This window comes from Lampris incognitus, chromosome 19, assembly GCF_029633865.1.
Source record: "Lampris incognitus isolate fLamInc1 chromosome 19, fLamInc1.hap2, whole genome shotgun sequence".
Lineage (NCBI taxonomy): Eukaryota > Metazoa > Chordata > Actinopteri > Lampriformes > Lampridae > Lampris > Lampris incognitus.
The window spans coordinates 21,372,394-21,389,863 of NC_079229.1; the positions used below are offsets into that span (position 1 = coordinate 21,372,394).

General features: G+C 42.7%; 1 protein-coding gene across 1 annotated transcript in view; it reads right to left on the reverse strand.

The window, feature by feature from the left end:
• The window catches only part of itgb1a (integrin, beta 1a), a 31,373-nt gene extending 14,231 nt beyond the window's left edge, over positions 1-17,142 (reverse strand). Inside the window, exon 1 of the mRNA XM_056299840.1 lies at positions 16,856-17,142. The gene's annotated coding sequence lies outside the window, so the exon portion shown is untranslated. The remainder of the gene's footprint in view (positions 1-16,855) is intronic.
• Positions 17,143-17,470: the final 328 nt, after the last annotated feature.

Here is a 17,470-nt window from a genome sequence, read left to right on the forward strand (position 1 = left end):
TGAGCTCCCTGGAACAAACCTCTCTCCTGTCATGCTCATTGATCCCCTGTCCTTGTGTAGGCCCTTGGTCAGCCATGTCAATGAATCATCCCCAATTCAAATGCAACGCTTATGGACTTACTAATGACAAGGGGACTAAATGGACTTTGTCTGGGCCAAATGGGCCATTTGTGAACAGCAGTCTGCTCCAAATATGGAGTGTGCGGTAATCCTCGTTTATGTTAATACCACAATTGAAGATGAGGACAGAAAAAAAGAATTCTGTGTTTAGGATCTGTACAGTCAATAAGAGACAGCAGTTACTAAATGATCCTCAAAGTTAGTACAAATTCTGCAATACTTCCCTACTCTCTGAATATTATACAATTCTCCACTTTCTTACTGACAGTTATAATTAGCGAGTGCTAGGATAGCTTCTTAAGAGGGAAAGAGATACCATATCAGTGGCATAGTTCCACCTCACTGATATCGTGGACTGGCCAGCGAGGCTTTATTTAGTTTGTGACAAATCTAATAACTGTGGTATGTATGAACGGTTTCCTGCCTTATCACAAATGGTGAACTCAAGAAAGTTGAAGCCCATTTACAGAGAATCGTTAGTTTCTTATTTAGATCACACTGAACATTAAAGGAACTGTTTCACCTTTTAAACTCAGAACTCCCTGACTTAAAGACATTACCTGCGTAAAACACAACTAGAAGTTTATGATCTTGCTAGGCTATTGGGTGTACTAATTGGCTATTCACCAGGGCTACATTAAAAGACTGCATTTCCTTACACTGTGGTTCAAGAGTGCTCCAACTTTAAGTGTGTGCAGTGTTGAGTGAAGCATTCCTGAGTGCCCATTTGTGTGTGTGTGTGTGTGTGTGTGTGTGTGTGTGTGTGTGTGTGTGTGTGTGTGTGTGTGTGTGTGTGTGTGTGTGTGTGTGTGTATGTGTGTGTGAGAGAGTTTATATACAACAGGGCAGACAGCCTGTCTGCAACCCTCAAGATTAGATCAACTTGCTTGAGTCTCACTCTACTGCTCTACGTTTGTGTGTGTGTGTGGGTGTGTGTGTGTGTGTGTGTGTGTGTGTGTGTGTGTGTTAATGAGATAAACCCCATAATAACCCTTGCCCCACCTAATGCCACCATCACAGTCTATTAACGGATATGCTCATAGGCTTTGGGCCAATAGCAAAACTTAAGAGCAGGACAATATTGATATAATATTGATATTGGGATGTGACACTACATATCTTCTTGGATTTGGGTTATCATAATATCATGATACAACTTAAATGTTGTCATTCCCTGGTCTTAAAGTCTGTATTACTGTAAAGTGATTCTGAACGTATTCGACTGTTTTAGCTGAGTGAAATGAACACCCTGCTTGGTCATTACATCTACTTTACTAATGATCATTTCTGAAAAATGTCGTGTGTACATATCTTATGAAAGTACCAACAGTCATCCCCAACATATCGTCATATTATCAACATCGAGGTCAAAAATATTGTGACATCTGACTTTGTCAGTATCGCCAAACCCTAAACTATCACAAAACCACTTTGGCTGACAACTGAAATAGACAAATTTATTCGTATTTCCCGGCTATACAAATAAAATTGACGACTTGACTAGACTTGACTGGATTATAAGTCGCTGGGTTTTTTTGTTTGTTTTGTTTTGCTATTTTTTACTCGTCTGGCCAGTCTAGCGATTTGTATTCTAAATCAATTTATACGATGTAATTCTGTTGGACAAATACGCTGCATTTCAAGTACAGCCACTAGATGTCACTGTTTAATCTTGTGACTCAATTGAAAATACTGTACCACCCATAGCAATTGAACAGAACGGACATTGACATGTTGGCCGTGGTCATTTGAGTAGTTCAAAAGACAATGACGATTGCTGTTAGTTGTTATGGTGCCAGCACACGTAAGTGGGTCTGTAAATGTTCGTACCACGCCACTGCTCGTTTGGTCGTTACTGCAAAACCAGTGAGTTCGCGAAAGAAAGAACAAAAAAGAGTCCGCGACTTGTCGCAAGTCGGTTTATACGGTTTAGCCCGCTACCATGGTCACAGTTCAAATAGCCGCCGCAGCTCTGACCATCCTTCTATGGAAAATAAAAGTACAATTTGATTTAGTAGATATTCTACAGAATAATTCAACTGCGTGTTATAAAATCTTATTTCAGTTTCGTAGAGTAACCAATTTAATTGAGAAGATTTGAGTTTTTTGGGGGGGGGGGATAGCGTAACTAATACGTTCTGAGCCACACTCTACCAGCTGGTGGCGGTAACGCACCAATTCGTTGTTTGCCAACAGCCAATAAACACCAAGAAGAAGAAAAAGAAGCAGAAGAAGAAGGGAAAAAAACGTTTACTGGAATCGGAATGTCCGTTCTACTGTCATGCATCTGGAACCACCATATAAATGCGACTTGTGTGTGGGGTTTCCCCCCTCACAACAGCGCGTTTTTTGCTGAGTGCGAATAATACTCCGATGCAGCTTGTAGTCCAGAAAACACGGTAAGCTTCTTCATTGGCTATAGTTATTGTAAAAGGTAATGATGTAATAATGTAATAATGTGCTTTTTGCTCGTTTAAACGGGCGTTTATATGGGCAGGTGGGGCAGCGCCCCACTGAAAAAAAATCATCCACCCAAAAACATAGTTCCTAATCATAAACTATTTTTCCGCGTTAATACATCATAATTTACATTGCAATAAATATTACCTAGTTTTGTGCAATAAATGAATAAAGCTAGTCAACAACTTTGGCTCTTTGAAAGTTAAAATCGTAATTTCAGTGATTCGGTCTCAATTTAGTGCGTTGCGCAATATTGGGGCAGGAAACCTCAGCGCCCCGCTTTGGCTGGCAAATTTATTATAGCGCCTTGTGGTCAAAATTGAAACTGCAATAAGCGCCAAGATAGGCTCATTGGGGAGGAAATGAGTCTGCCCTACTCCCGTACTCTGCAGCCCTCCACCGTTTTCTAGGGTTAGTCCACACGGTTACCGCAGAAGTGAACAGCCATGTTGCACCTGGTGTGTCTAACAGCGTAAAGCTTATTTTTTTTTAAAAGAAGAAGATTTGAACGACTACAATTACAAGAATAGTTAGTCATTAAGCAGCTTGGCGGACAAAGGGAAACCCTACAACAGGACATTTTCGCGAACATGGTATGAAAAGAAAACATGGCTATGTGGTTGCTCGACGCGGGATGCAGTAGTATTCTGTGTCCCGTGCCTATTGTCCCGGTCATCTCTAGCAGGGTCAGGACAAGGGGATTGGCTAGTGATTTTTTTTTTAAGTTTGGATATTTGTGTTAGTTGGGGTGCGTGTTCTTGTAGTTTTGTGTGTTTTTGTCCTTGTGTTGTACTGCTGTGGGCTGGGGGAAACGGCATTTCGTTTCATTTCACGTATCCCCGCGACCCTGGCAGCAGAATAAGTGGTTTGGATAATGGATGGATGGGAGGAAGTGCATGAAGTGGAATGACAAGAGTGTTTCTGATTCTGATATGGACTAAATAAAACAGGGCCGAATGATTTGAAGCCCTTTTCAGAACGGGCTAAGAAACACGAGTCCAGCAAAGCACATTTGCATTGTGCTATAAAACTAGCCATGATTGGTCGGGCTAACATAGCAGCACAGCTTGACGAGAGCTACCATGTGAGGGTGCGGAATCACAATAAGGAGGTGGACAAAACCCGGCACATTTTGTCAAAGCTTACAGACTGCACAAAATTCTGTGGAGCATTTGAGCTAGCCCTTAGAGGACGCTGTTTCAGTAGGCTATCTTATAAAGAATGACACACACACGAGTTGCTCAGTGCAGCCAAGTATATTCAAAAAGTGATGTAACATGTTCCGGAGCGCGGGTCATGTGTATCTAAGGTAAACTAGTGGATAGCCGATGGCATCGATCTATCTAGACCCGTAACAGACGCGACGAGACCGACTCATCCGATAACCCTGGCGTCTTCCGTGGCCTTGTGGATGTAGTTTCGCCGTTGGCTACTGCAATGCAGGAACACCTGGAAGCGGCAACGGTTCTCAAAGGTACGCCCGGAAGTGTCCAGAACGAGCCACTCGATTGCACGCTAGACGTCATGTAACTGTCATGTCCTTCTCATGATTGTGAAAAATTGGAGTAAGCTATTTTTAGACATTGCTTTAGTTTGTCGTGGGTGTTTGTTTTTTTCCGCTTGCACTCGTGTTATAGCCTATCCATCTTTGAAACGTGCTGGCTACTGCGGCGTTATGTGGGCTGCTGGCTGGTATGTTTACATATATGTAGTCTATTCTCTAATATAGTGTAAACTACTAATCGGATGATCCGCTGTGGCGACCCCTAACGGGAGCAGCCGAAAGTAGTAGTAGTAGTGTAAACTACTAATAAGACACGTTAGTCCCTAGATAACGGGTCTGACCCTTTAGCCGAGCGGTTAGTAACGTCGCCTTGTGGTGCAGTACCACCCCGTATCGAATCCCGCACCGGGCAAGAAAATAATCGGTTACATTGGTGGCAGCGGTGGGATCCGGAAGTGTGCAGATCCTCAAAAGTCTCTGCGGAGCGCGGGAAAACACAGCGCGAGGGCGCGCTTCCGGGAGAGGGTGACGACTGTAAACTACTAATAAGACACGTTAGCCCATAGATAACGGGTCTGACCCTTTAGTCGAGCGGTTAGTGATGTCGCCTTGTGGTGCAGTACACCCCGTATCGAATCCCGCACCGGGCAAGAAAATAACCGGTTACATTAGTAATTATTATACGTCATGTAAGTATTTAATGTACCTAATTATTAAAGTATCGATATCAAAAGTGGGCGTGGCTAGCGAGTCGGGAGCTGGAGCCGGTGTCCGCCCCACTAGTATTTAAGGCCATGGGCCACTACCGTGTTTAAACAGAGAACAGCTTGAAACTGTGACCATTGAGCTGAGAGGAGAGGAAAAAGACATCCACCTCACTTTTTTCTGTCTTTTTTCTTCTTTTTTTTTTGGCAGAACCGCACTTATCCTTTGCAGTCTTCCGGTTATTTATTTATTTATTTATTTTGGAGCTTCAGGCTGATGTTCCAGGGAATCGTTAAAATGTAGACTATGTCAATAAAATGCCTGAGGTGAAAAGACAAGAAAAATAAACACGGCTTCCGATGAAGCGCAGCAGCTGCGTGGTAATGCTTTAAAAGCTAAATAGTGTGACATTATACCAAAGAGCAGCAGTTTGCTGCAGAGGCTAAGTAGGCATTTCTCATAGAGAAAGGGGAGCTTAACAACCATGATGTGGAGATACCATATTTAGACATGGGGGAAAATATCATTTAAAACCGCAAAGAATGAAGTCAATTTGATTTATTATAAAATGTTAGTTCCCTGATAAGCAAAGGTTCATAAACACTGAATAATTTGCTCATATTTCTTGTCAGACAGATGGGAAAGATGGTGCCAATGTGAGGGAGGGATAGATGGTGAGTATTAAGGGAATTTGTCAAAACAACCGCAATGCCCAAAAGTGTTTTACGTCTAAGGGAAAGTATTAAAATAAAGGAAAGATCCAGACAGCATAACTTCGAGACACCAAGATGGATCAGAGCTAGACTTTCTCATACACAAAACTTTAATTTTAGTCGTTTTTAAATAGAACTCACAATCTCTCACAATCTTTTTCTGTCATTTTCTCTCCACACTTTTCATGTATTTCACGCATCTCAGAGAGGACATGATGCATTATCTCACACTTAACATGACTTGCATTCTTGAGTTAAAACAAAGTTTACTAGAGCACTTTTTATATTTTGTGTGAGTATACAAATCACACAGTATGAAGTATTGGTGAGGTTCTGTATTGACTTACAGATGCATATCTCACACTCATACACCAACACATAGACAAATAACACACATACTATGCATCAACACCTGTACACTTGCCACACACACCTGAGGTGACAAGCTGGTGTTTCATGAGCTCTTGTGTAGTTGTCTAGATTGGCAAGAGGGTGATGCATGGCAGACACTGTGGCGCATGACTAAAATGGCTCTGGGCTCTCGGGCATTCCTGAGGGGCTGAATGCTCCTAGACCAGGATAGTAAGCTAACACTATTACTGAACTTTAGGATGCATGAACTATGACAGCCATGAATGGATGCCATATTTGGATGTGCGCTACTTGTAACAGCCTGTCTCTCACAATCCCCTATTTCTATGTTTTCTCATAATTATCATGTTCCTTGATAGAATTGTGAGGAAGAAAGGGCATTTACAGACAAGTATAAAATGTATAAAAATTGTAAAACTGAGTTATGTGCAAAAGGATAACTGGGTAAGTGACAAGAAGTAGAAAACTTACTCTAACTGTGCAGCCAAATCACAGACATTAGTACTGAATGGGTGGATTTTGTTTTCTTTAACTGCAAAAACTTGGCAATATACTTAGTGCATTAAGTATTCTAGTGAATAATAACGTCCAGAGCTGATGGTGGAAGAGGGGAGAGAAGGGGAGAGAGACAGGAAAAGAGAGAAAGAGAGCGCGAGCAAGAACGAGGATTGCACACAAGGAGAAAGGGGAAAAAAACAGTAGCTCAGTGTAGCAGTTCTCTTGTAGAAAAGGGACTAGCTTTAAGCTGTCCTCACTTAGTATTGCTGTTCCTCTCCAGACGTGGAAAGGAGGAATGGAAAAGAAGTAAAAACAGGAAAGGGCGGTCCATAGCTCCTTGCTTGAAGGAAAAAGGGGTTGCCTCAAGTCCAAAGGGAAGAAGGATCTTTACAATTTTCCTACCCCTTCTGCTTAGGCCCTTTATTCTCTCCTTCATCCTCCGTTCTGTGTCCCAAACACTGGACTCCACTGATACCATCTTTCTTATACAATTATGTGAGGGTTGTCTCAATTATATCTATGGCATCCTGATCCCATCCTCCCTCTCACCCTTGTTCATTTCTGTCTTTCACTTTCTCACTCACTCTCTTCCTCCCCCACCAACCACCACACAATAGTTCAGTTCACTCCCTCCTTTCACGAGCCAAGCTAAACCACAGCCCTTGACATCACATACCCTTCAAAACTGTGCCGAGTGCAGAACACGGCTGGGCCTGAAGACGTACAAGCTGTCCTACGCAACTGAAGGAGAATACCAAACAGAGTCTGTCTGTGTTTCTTACCACCACCACCTCCCCATCACCCCATCCGGGAGGCCCGCTCACTGCAGACAAAAGCAATGAATCAAGTTGTCCTCTGGGAGCAGGAGAGAGGAGAAGATTCTTGTAGTGTTCTTGCGCACTGTCCCCTCTTTTCTCTGAGAGCTTTTACGAAGTCAATTTTGTAACACTGATGTGTGTGTTGATCATTTGAAGGAATATCCAATTTCTTTCTTCAGAAAAACCACATTTCCATTTTTTACTTTGAAACTGTGCCATTTACATAGATATGAGCAGATATTATACCCAGTGGAAATCCAAGTACCAAGATTCAAAGATCCAAGATCCAAAGAGATTGCTAATCCATGCCCTATGAAGATCATGGCTAGGTACTGCTTTTTTTGTATAACATATGAGGCATAATCAAGATTCTGAATCCTTGGGTTGATTTCAGGAAAAAGTAAATGGTTTTGTTTGCTGTTGTTATTTTTTCCTTTGTGAAAGTTATCTTAAACAAAAAAGTACATGTTTTAGAGATGCAATCATTGTTAGCATAGCTGTTGAGCTAGCTGTAAATTCAGCCATCACTGAGCGGGAGGCAAAGTGTGAGATTGGAGCTAACAAGTTTTGTGATTTGGACATATATTATTCCTGAAATAGTAAAGCTTTAGATCGAAGTGAATTCATTGAGTAACAAGACAGCTTGTTTCCTGGCACCTGTAACATAGCCAGAGAGATGGCTACATGACAAAAACACAGCTTACTGCTGGTCTCAAAAATGTTGGACTAACCACATTGGACAGATAACCACATAAGGTGGCCGCAAGCCAGCTCTCCCCTCATGTGTGAAAAGGGCTAAAGATACACCTCTAGTGGAATATTGCCTTGAAAGGATATTAAGGTAACTGCAGTGATTTTCTAGTCAGAAGATCAATAACACTTGCGCTGTTTCCAAGCTAAACATATTTGCTTTATCTGGGGTCCAGATCACTTCACAGCTTGTCCTCACCATTTGGATGGTTTGGTAGAGATAAATGAGGAAAAAGGGACCCCCAAGCCTCTGGAGGAGGGCCAGGTCCATATATCTTAAATAGCTGAGCACTGTTAACAAGCTATTTTTGACTCTTCCTCTCCACCTGACCTCTGCATTTACTCCACAAGCCAAACCAGTAGAGCATTTGGGGGAAGCAACAAAGTTAAAGAGATTTTAAGATCTCAAGGTAAAGATAGACATAAACCAAAAACAGCATTGAAACTACTGATATTTTAATCAATATTTTGTAGGTCAAGACCACAAAATGTTCCAAAAATATCACCACACACAATGCCATATCACTTTCATAACTTCACAAACCGTTTAAAAAGATAAGAGAAACATTTGACTTGGGATTGTTCAAAAGCACTCTTGCGTCTGTGAAATGAAGCATTTTTACTGAGGCATCTGTTTTAACACTTAAGCGCTACTCTGAAAGGGGATCCACAGTAAAGCAGTGAGCACCTAATGTCCCATCCCCTACCATCGGGCTATGATGCAGTCTAGATCGGTGGGTCCGCTGGGGGAGGTGGTCTGCAACAGTATGAGCCAGCGGCTTAGCCTGTGGAGATAGGAGCTTCTGTACAGTAAACCCCACAGACTCCCTGTGTTTGCTGACTCGGCCCTTCCTTTGCTGGAGCACAGGAAATTCAACCCAATGACACAGGAAGACCACTGAATGTAGCCTTACAACTAGCCCCCCCCCCCATTCTGCAACCCCTTGAAACTTGGCATATAAAGATGAGATATTGTGAGTTCAATGGAGAAAGAGGAAGAAATAAAGACAGGCAGAGGGAAATAAAGAGTGAGAGAAAGAGAGAGAGCTAGGGATAGAGAGTAATCTATAAAGAGAGCGAGAAAGCTTAGTTGTAGAGATGAAAAGACAATGTGCAGCCAAAGCGGGAGCACATTGTCTTTGTGAATCAACCGTGTCTGATGCAGAGACCTAAACCAAGCCACCCCTGTTATCGAAATTCTGGGAAAAGCAAAAAAAGCCCTGGAAACTGTCAGTGGCTGCATTTACATGGACTTGAGTATCCCAATTAAGAGGCTTATCCTGGTTTTGATCATATTCGGGGTATGGCGTTTACATGGAACACAGAGAAATCTGGTTATTCATATGCCCGTATACATGCTAAATATTGGCACCCCGGTTACTGATTACAGCATGCTATTTGCACAGGCGCCTGTGATGTTTACAACACAAACTGGCAATTTTGAAATCGTTAATCTGATAATCTTCTGTAACTGTTAACCTTAATTTGACTGTGGCTACTGAAAATCGGACCACTTTGGCTTATAGCGGGCTTAGTACTATTAATTGCCAACATCGGATTTGGCAGCATTCAGCATTTTGACACTTTCTCCCATCTAATCTTCCAAGTATATTTAATTCTTTCATCACTGAAAGACAAAACTCTGTTTCGGTGTCTCACTTCCTCTTGGAGTACTCCAGCTAGCATAATTGGGTTTCTCTCAAAACCGGGATAAGGGCTTATTCAGGTTTCTGAAATCAGGATATGATGTTTACATGCACAAACACAAAAATGGGAAACTTCAAGAGCCTGATCACAACCGGGATACGCAAGTCCATGCAAACACAGTCAGTCAGGGGTGGTAGCACAGCCGGTGGGTCTTATCACTAAAAATAGGAAATTAGCTGAGGTTTATGGCAGACATGAATTCTCTGAGACCATTTACAACTGTCAACATACACCATCTGCCGCTCAGAGAGTGGGAGAGATAATTTCAACAAACAGTGGCAGATTGTCACTCAAAGCATAAATATTTACAGTGATAAAATGATTGCTCACCGGCCTATGCTGTTTGAATAAAAATAAAGACGATTGCATCCATGCAGTTTGTGGTTCCAACAGTCTGGTCAAGAAAAGATTCCTGCTACTAGGACACAAAGTGTATCATACTTGTCCTTCCGCCAATAACAACATAAGCATCAAGCACATTGAGACATCTGGGTCCAAGTGAAGGAAGCTAATGGAATTTGAATTCAGAAGTTAATACCACAAAGACACATACATCAATGACAGAAAAGTACTTGTGCATTCATGCAATGGTACACATAGGCCAAACAAGAAACTATTACCCACACAATAAGGCACACACTTGTCTGCAGCCAAGCACATAATTTAACATAAGAAAAGCATGGGGGGCGGGGGGGGGCACTAACGCATCACGAAGACTGTCTGAGCCAAGACTTTGTGGAAAGTACTCTATTAAAATTAAATCTTGGTCTTAATCTGACTTTCGACTTTGCACCCAGTAGCGCTTTGGGGCCAGATGTGGACACCTCCACCATAATTCTGCAGAGGCCCTGACGCCAGAAAACTGGCAAGTTAATGACACTCAGATGTCTTTCATTAGGCTCCAGGCTCAACACTTGAACTAAAAGGCCTCTATTTCCGCCATCACATGCAAGTGAAAACTCTGCGGACCTAACAAAGTAAGTATTGCATAACTACAAACATTTCCTCTTGGGAACGGTATAAGAATAACTGTCATGTTCCACTTTTTAAAGCATTTATTTGGGTCCACAAACTGAAAAGAACCCTTCTAAAATAGTGTTTGCACTCACACAGAGCTTCATCTTCCATTTCCACTGATATATATATATATATATCCCCATTTTTCTCCCCAATTGTACTTAGCCAATTACCCCACTCTTCCAAGCCATCCCAGTCGCTGCTCCACCCCCTCTGCTGATCCGGGGAGGGCTGCAGACTACCACGTCTCCTCCGATACATGTGGAGTCGCCAGCCACTTCTTTTCACCTGACGGTGAGGAGTTTCGCCAGGGGGACGTAGCGTGTGAGAGGATCATGCTTTCCCCCCAGTTCCCCCTCCCCCTGGAACAGGCACCCTGACTAACCAGAGGAAGCACTAGTGCAGTGACCAGGACACATACCCACATCCGGCTTCCCACCCGCAGACACGGCCAATTGTGTCTGTAGGGACGCCCAACCAAGCTGGAGGTAACACGGGGATTCAAACCAGCAACCCCCCTGTTGGTAGGCAATGGAATAGACCACTACGCTACCTGGACACCGATATTTCTGAATAATATATACATCTGTTGCTGAATATAAATGATAAAAAGCCCTTGTAGAATTATGGCTTTTGCAAGCAACACGTAGATCTCCCTTACAGCACCACGGGGTTTGAGCTCAGCAGTCTTTTTGAATGTTGAATTCTGATTTCTCTGCAAATCTCACCAAGTAGCAAAATCTAGTAGCGAGTCTTATCTTTTAGACTAATTTTTCTGCAAATGAAAAAACAAAACAGGTTGAGACGATTTCTCTTGTTTCAAATACAAATCAATTTGAAGAAATTCCTTGACTCAGGTATCATTTTCTTGACAAGAATGGCGCAATCTACTTTTAAAGATAAGGGCTATGTTTAAAAAAAAAAATCTTGAGCAAAGTAAAACTGCATTGGAAACACACAATCATTTCACCTCATTGGCAGAATTCTACATTAGGTATTTGAGGCTCAGTTTCACTATGTTTTGGAATAAAAAGATTTTCATACTAAATTCAACAAGAGGTCAAGTTTAGATGGACTTTTTTTCAGCAGCACAAGCACTATTACCGACTGGTAACCTGTTAAACTGAATACAAATGGTGGAAGTAGGAGTGACAAAGTTGAACAATGTGTCAAAAACAAACGTGACCAAATGAAATGCCCAAATGAAAAGAGGTTAAGAGAACACAGCATCTTGGTCTATGTGCTAAATATACATGCAGTTCTGAGTATTGCACATCCTGAGAATTCCCCATGTCTTATGAGGGGGGTTAAACAAGGTCTGTACATCTCATAAAGTTAACATAGTCATACACTAGTATATTTTTGTTTCTGTGCTTGCTAACTTGGTAACTCATGAACATGCCTAAGACAACAGCATCCACTAAACTAAATCCACAGAGCACCTAGATTGTACTTTGCTCCCATTGTCTGTGATCTATATATCCATGCAATAAGGGGTATGGGATCAAACCAGTGTCTGTCAGATCAATACTGTTGGCTGAACAACAACATGAGAAAAGAGGGGTGGATGAGAAAATGAAACCATAAATAACAGGCATACCCGCACTTGACCTCTGTCTGTTAAGATACAGTGATATTCCTTACCAGCCGTTTACAATGCACTTATATATCCCTCTCACCCTTTTTTTGGGTGGTGTGTCTTCCCCAAGATTGGGTCCTCTACCAGAGGCCTGGGAGTTTGAGGGTTCTGCACAGTATCTTAGCTGTTCCTAGGACTGCACTCTTCTGGACAGAGACCTCAGATGTTGTTCCTGGAATCTGCTGGAGCCACTCTCCCAGTTTGGGGGTCACAGCCCCTAGTGCTCCTATTTCCCCTGGGACTACTGTGAATTTGACCTTCCACATCCGATCTAGTTCTTCCCTCAGCCCTTGGTATTTCTCTAGCTTCTCATGCACTTTCTTCCTGATTTTGCCGTCGCTCGGGATTGCTACATCTATCAGTACTGCTGTCTTCTGTTCCTTGTCGACCACCACAATGTGTGGTTGGTTAGCCAGCACCTGCTTGTCAGTCTGGAACTTGAAGTGCCACAGGATCTTAGTCTGCCATTTTCAACCACCTTTGGCAGTGTTTCCCATTTGGACATGGGGACTTCCAGTTTGTGTTCAGTACAGATATTCCTGTACCCTATCCCAGCCACTTGGTTATGCCTTCCAGTGTATGCTTTCCCAGCTAGCATCTTACACCCTGCTACTAAGTGCTGGACTGTCTCAGGGGTGTCTTTGCACAGCCTGCATCTTGGGTCTTGTCTGGTGTGGTAGACCCCTGCTTCAATTGATCTGGTCCTGAGTGCCTGTTCTTGTGCTGCCATGATCAGAGCCTCTGTGCTGTCCTTCAGTCCAGCCTTTTCTAGCCACTGGTAGGATTTTTCGATATCGGCCATGAGAAATATATATTAAGATAGATGTAAGAAAAAAACTTAGCAGTACAAGCTTGTTTCATGTGTCGTGCACTCATCAGCTGCCATTTATCTTAATATTCCGCTCCTCATTTGTTGAGCACTTTTATCAACACCATTGATGGTTTCCAGAAAGAAAAAAAAAACAACCTATAGATCTATATATGTGCATAAGAGAATCTCTGAGGCAAAGTACTGTTGAAGACATGCAAGATTATCTTTAGTGAATGATTACTGTTATGTGTCTTATAAAGATCAAATCTAACCCAAGAATATCTGCTGAGGCAATTATTATGAACGATAGCCCAAATAATCTTGCCGGTTCGGGGTAGATATTGATGTAATATAATTGAAAAATCTTCAGGATTATTTAATGGCTGAATCTAAATCAATGACTGCTAAACTGGTAAGATGGTATCAAACATGTCAGACAGAGGACAGCTGAATTATGGCCTATAAAAAAATCAGTTTATAGGAGCGAGAGGGAGCTGCTTGTTATCACACTTTATGACATATTTAGAGAAAATCATTCAAATCGTAAAGTGACCAGTCTTGCATTTGTTTGACAATGTGACACTACGTCGCTGGCAGTAGGCAGCCCAGAGTTCCTGAGTGACTAATTCTCACTTGTCTAAATGCAAACTTTCTCACTGAAATAAAGCACTGCAGCCATCCTTGACAGCCATACCTGAATGGGCCTAGTCTAAGCTTGCTACTCACAGACACTTGCCGTTAAACCCCTCAAACTGTCACAATGTCCTGTAGACCTCAGAGCTAACAAGGGTACCATTTACTAACAATATAACATGTTAAGTCCCATTTTGCGCGCCACCTCCTTCCTCACTGGGTTTGGAAGTCTGTTTTTAGTAGCCAGAAGCCCAAAAAAAGAGGTCATAGTGCTGCCTTTGAGCTTGAGGTGGAGAAAGGGAGGAAGGGATGGTTCAAGCAATTTTCTCGAGCTAAACCAACTCCGGAGGACACCAAAACCAAAACCAAAACTATGGCCCACCCCTACGTCTAGCTGCACAAAAATAAAAGTAAAATCAGTGCCAAAAATACATTTTTGGAATAATGGAACAGAGGCCAAGTCTCAAAATAGAACAAAGAAAGAATACAGATTGACATTTAACTTATTTCTCATTTAACTACAAAAGAATTGACTTCACATAGGTTCCAATATGTTAGTTGGAGGCTTTGGCATTTTAGACAAGTCCTTTGAGAAGTAAACCTGTAGTTGGTCAGATAGAAACTGATTGACTAACAGAATATAGATACCTTCTCTTCTGGGATTATCTGTCGACGCACTTGGTGGATGTGCACGTGTTTACGTGCATGTGTGTGTATGCCTATGTTCTCGTTCAGCTCTATTTGTGGGAACCACTTTGAGCTTAAAAGTATAAGAGTGAGGACATTTTATAAAGCAAGGATATTTTGGCTTGTCCTCACTTCTTCAGGGGTCTATTTTAGGTTTAGGATTTGGGTTTAGAATTAAAGTTAGAAATAGGATTAGGCTGGGCATGATGGTTAAGGGCTAAGGGAATATGAAGAAAAAAACAAAACAAAACGTGTTTGTGCGCACGCAGTTGGTGATAATAGCTGCAACCAGGGAATATTTGCACTGCATTACCTCTGAGCCTTGGATCTTCCCTTACAGCACAAAGCATGTCATGAAGAGACAGCGTTCACATTCATCAGTTCTGTCTCAAGGGGACAGTTTAGCACACAAGGTCCACGTCTTACAAACACACTTCCACAAAATCCATGTTCATCACTTCCCACTCAAAATGACTTGTTAGCACACAGGGTCTGTGTCACAAAAACAAGCTCTCTCTCTCTCACACACACACACACACACGCGCACACACACATGCACTCACGCACACACACGTCCGGAGGAAAGGACTGGGTGTGGCTCTGTGTGTGCCGCCAGCGGGCTCGTAAATCTGAGGGGGGCCTAGCCCCTCTGGCAGCTGTTAGTCAAGGCTAGAGGTCACATCCATTCAGCTGGTAGCTGCCCCCGCTACCGTCTCTGCTACCGCCTTCCACCCCCCACATTTACCCTCCTCCTCAATTAGACTTCCACTTTGCGCACACACCCCCACCTGCCATCTCTCCTTACTTTCATCCCACCCCCTCCTCCCGTCTGTCCTTCCTACGCCCCTCTCCTCAATTAGCTACCTCTGCCTCTGCCTCCAACTCTGTAACTCCTTCTCACACACCATCCCCCACCCCCCACCCCCACCGTGACAGGGCAACTCCATTTCCTTAATTAAAGCTAGCCTGAGATCCTTGAGACACATTGAGAAGTCGGCGCGGTCAGCTGTATTTACAAGGTTGGAGAATGTGGCCTTCATCCTCTTTTCTTTTTTCTCCCCTCTCTCTTTCACGCTGTCTGGTGAAATAGATGATCTCTGCTTGATGTAATCAATGGAGGCTGTGCAGCCTTTCCTGCATGTGGTCCGTCCTTTCAGTATACTGACTTTTAAAATGACAACCATGCTACACAGGGCAATAACAAATGTGAAGATCTCTATAAGCATCATATGTCAGGCAAAGAAAAGGCATACAGTTAACTATATACAGGTAAGGGGAGTCTTCAACATGTAATGTAGCTGTGATGTCACTTCTCAAAAGTGAAATACAGTGATGCTTTGTCAAACAGAGGTTGGCCAAACCCGATGACACCAGCGGATCACTATTTTTTATGTTTTCAGCTCAAATTAAGTGATATAAACTGATACCCAGATTTGCAGAGAAAAGGGGGATGATGATGAATACGTGTCACTACTACTACTACTACTACTACTACTACTACTTTCGGCTGCTACCGTTAGGGGTTGCCAGAGCGGATCATCCGTTTCAATTTCTTATGATGAATGCATGTAAGAATCAACTAAAGAGCACGATAGACAAAAGTGAAACATGATCAATGTACTATCAAATACACAGCCAACTGCAATCCAAAACAATATATTATAATGTCTATTTTAGTGTTTACGAAGAATAACTATAAAATATAATTTCACTGATTCAACAAAAGGCCTTGATATTCTAATGACACGTCTTTTATTCTCATCCTATCGCCCCCTCATCCACGCCAAAGCTTTGGGTACCACCTTGATGCTTTATGAGGTCGTGACCTCACACACACTTATCACTTCCAACCGCCAAGGGTGACACACACACACACACACACACACACACACACACACACACACACACACACACACACACACACACACACACACAGCCTCTCTCATGACTAGGTACATCAAGGGTGTCAACACAAAGTGAAATGATCCCCCAGTGATTTGCACGGGTCATGTGAGATCCCTTGAACACTACTTTTAACCACAGGCATGTGACACTTACGAATACAATCATGACAGCCTGTTGCATGCATATGGCCGAAACACGTTGACAAAACAGATCAGATGAAGATAATGTCACGTTTACAATACTCAGCATAAGACGCGTTGTATCTGACAGAGAAAGCTAGCGCGTCTTTAAAACAAAACGAGGCATTAGCAGCACCATCTATACCGCCTGAAACGGGGTTTGGAAGATGAAATTCAACGTTGCACCTGCTCAAACGTGTCGAATTGTCCATTTAGACAAAATAATAATAATGATGAAAAAAATGCCCCGCGAGTCATTATACTGGCAGAAAAGCAAAGTCTACAAACTCATCAGCATCGGTGGATTTGTTTAGAGATAACCAGTAGCTTCGTTTACCTCGGTGTTGTGGCTTTATTTCGGCAACATAGACGTGTTTTATCCTTTCTTTTCCCTCTTTAAATCCCTGGGATGGTCCCGACAGACAGCAGCAACAAATGCCCTGTTGGCAACCAGAGTGACTTTCAGCACCGACGAGTCACGGCAGATTGCTCATTCCGTTATAATTCTGCCCACGTTTGGCCATTAAACGAAATAATTTGGAGGGGGGAGGAGGGGGGGCTCAATAGAAAACACTACGACAATATAAACTAGTGCCTCCGTCTGGGCCACTCTTCTCACTATCTAAATCGGATGGACAGACAAACACACAGCAGCAGAGCGCGAGTCCGGAGCCAGTGGTCGGAGCCCCTCCCCCTTCCTACGTCACTCATGAAGACAGCGTCCTCGCAACAGGGCACCCGCCATACGCTACGTTACGTTACATTCCATACACAGTACATTCATTACACTATGTCTGTGTATGTATGGTGGGTGGGTGGGGGGGGGGTCAAACAAATGAATATCAGCCTATTATCTTTTTTATGGTTTGCACAAAATTCCAAACCTCTTGGCATAAAATACACACACAGAGCCACGAATTCTATTTATGTGCAAACCTACATGGCCAATGAA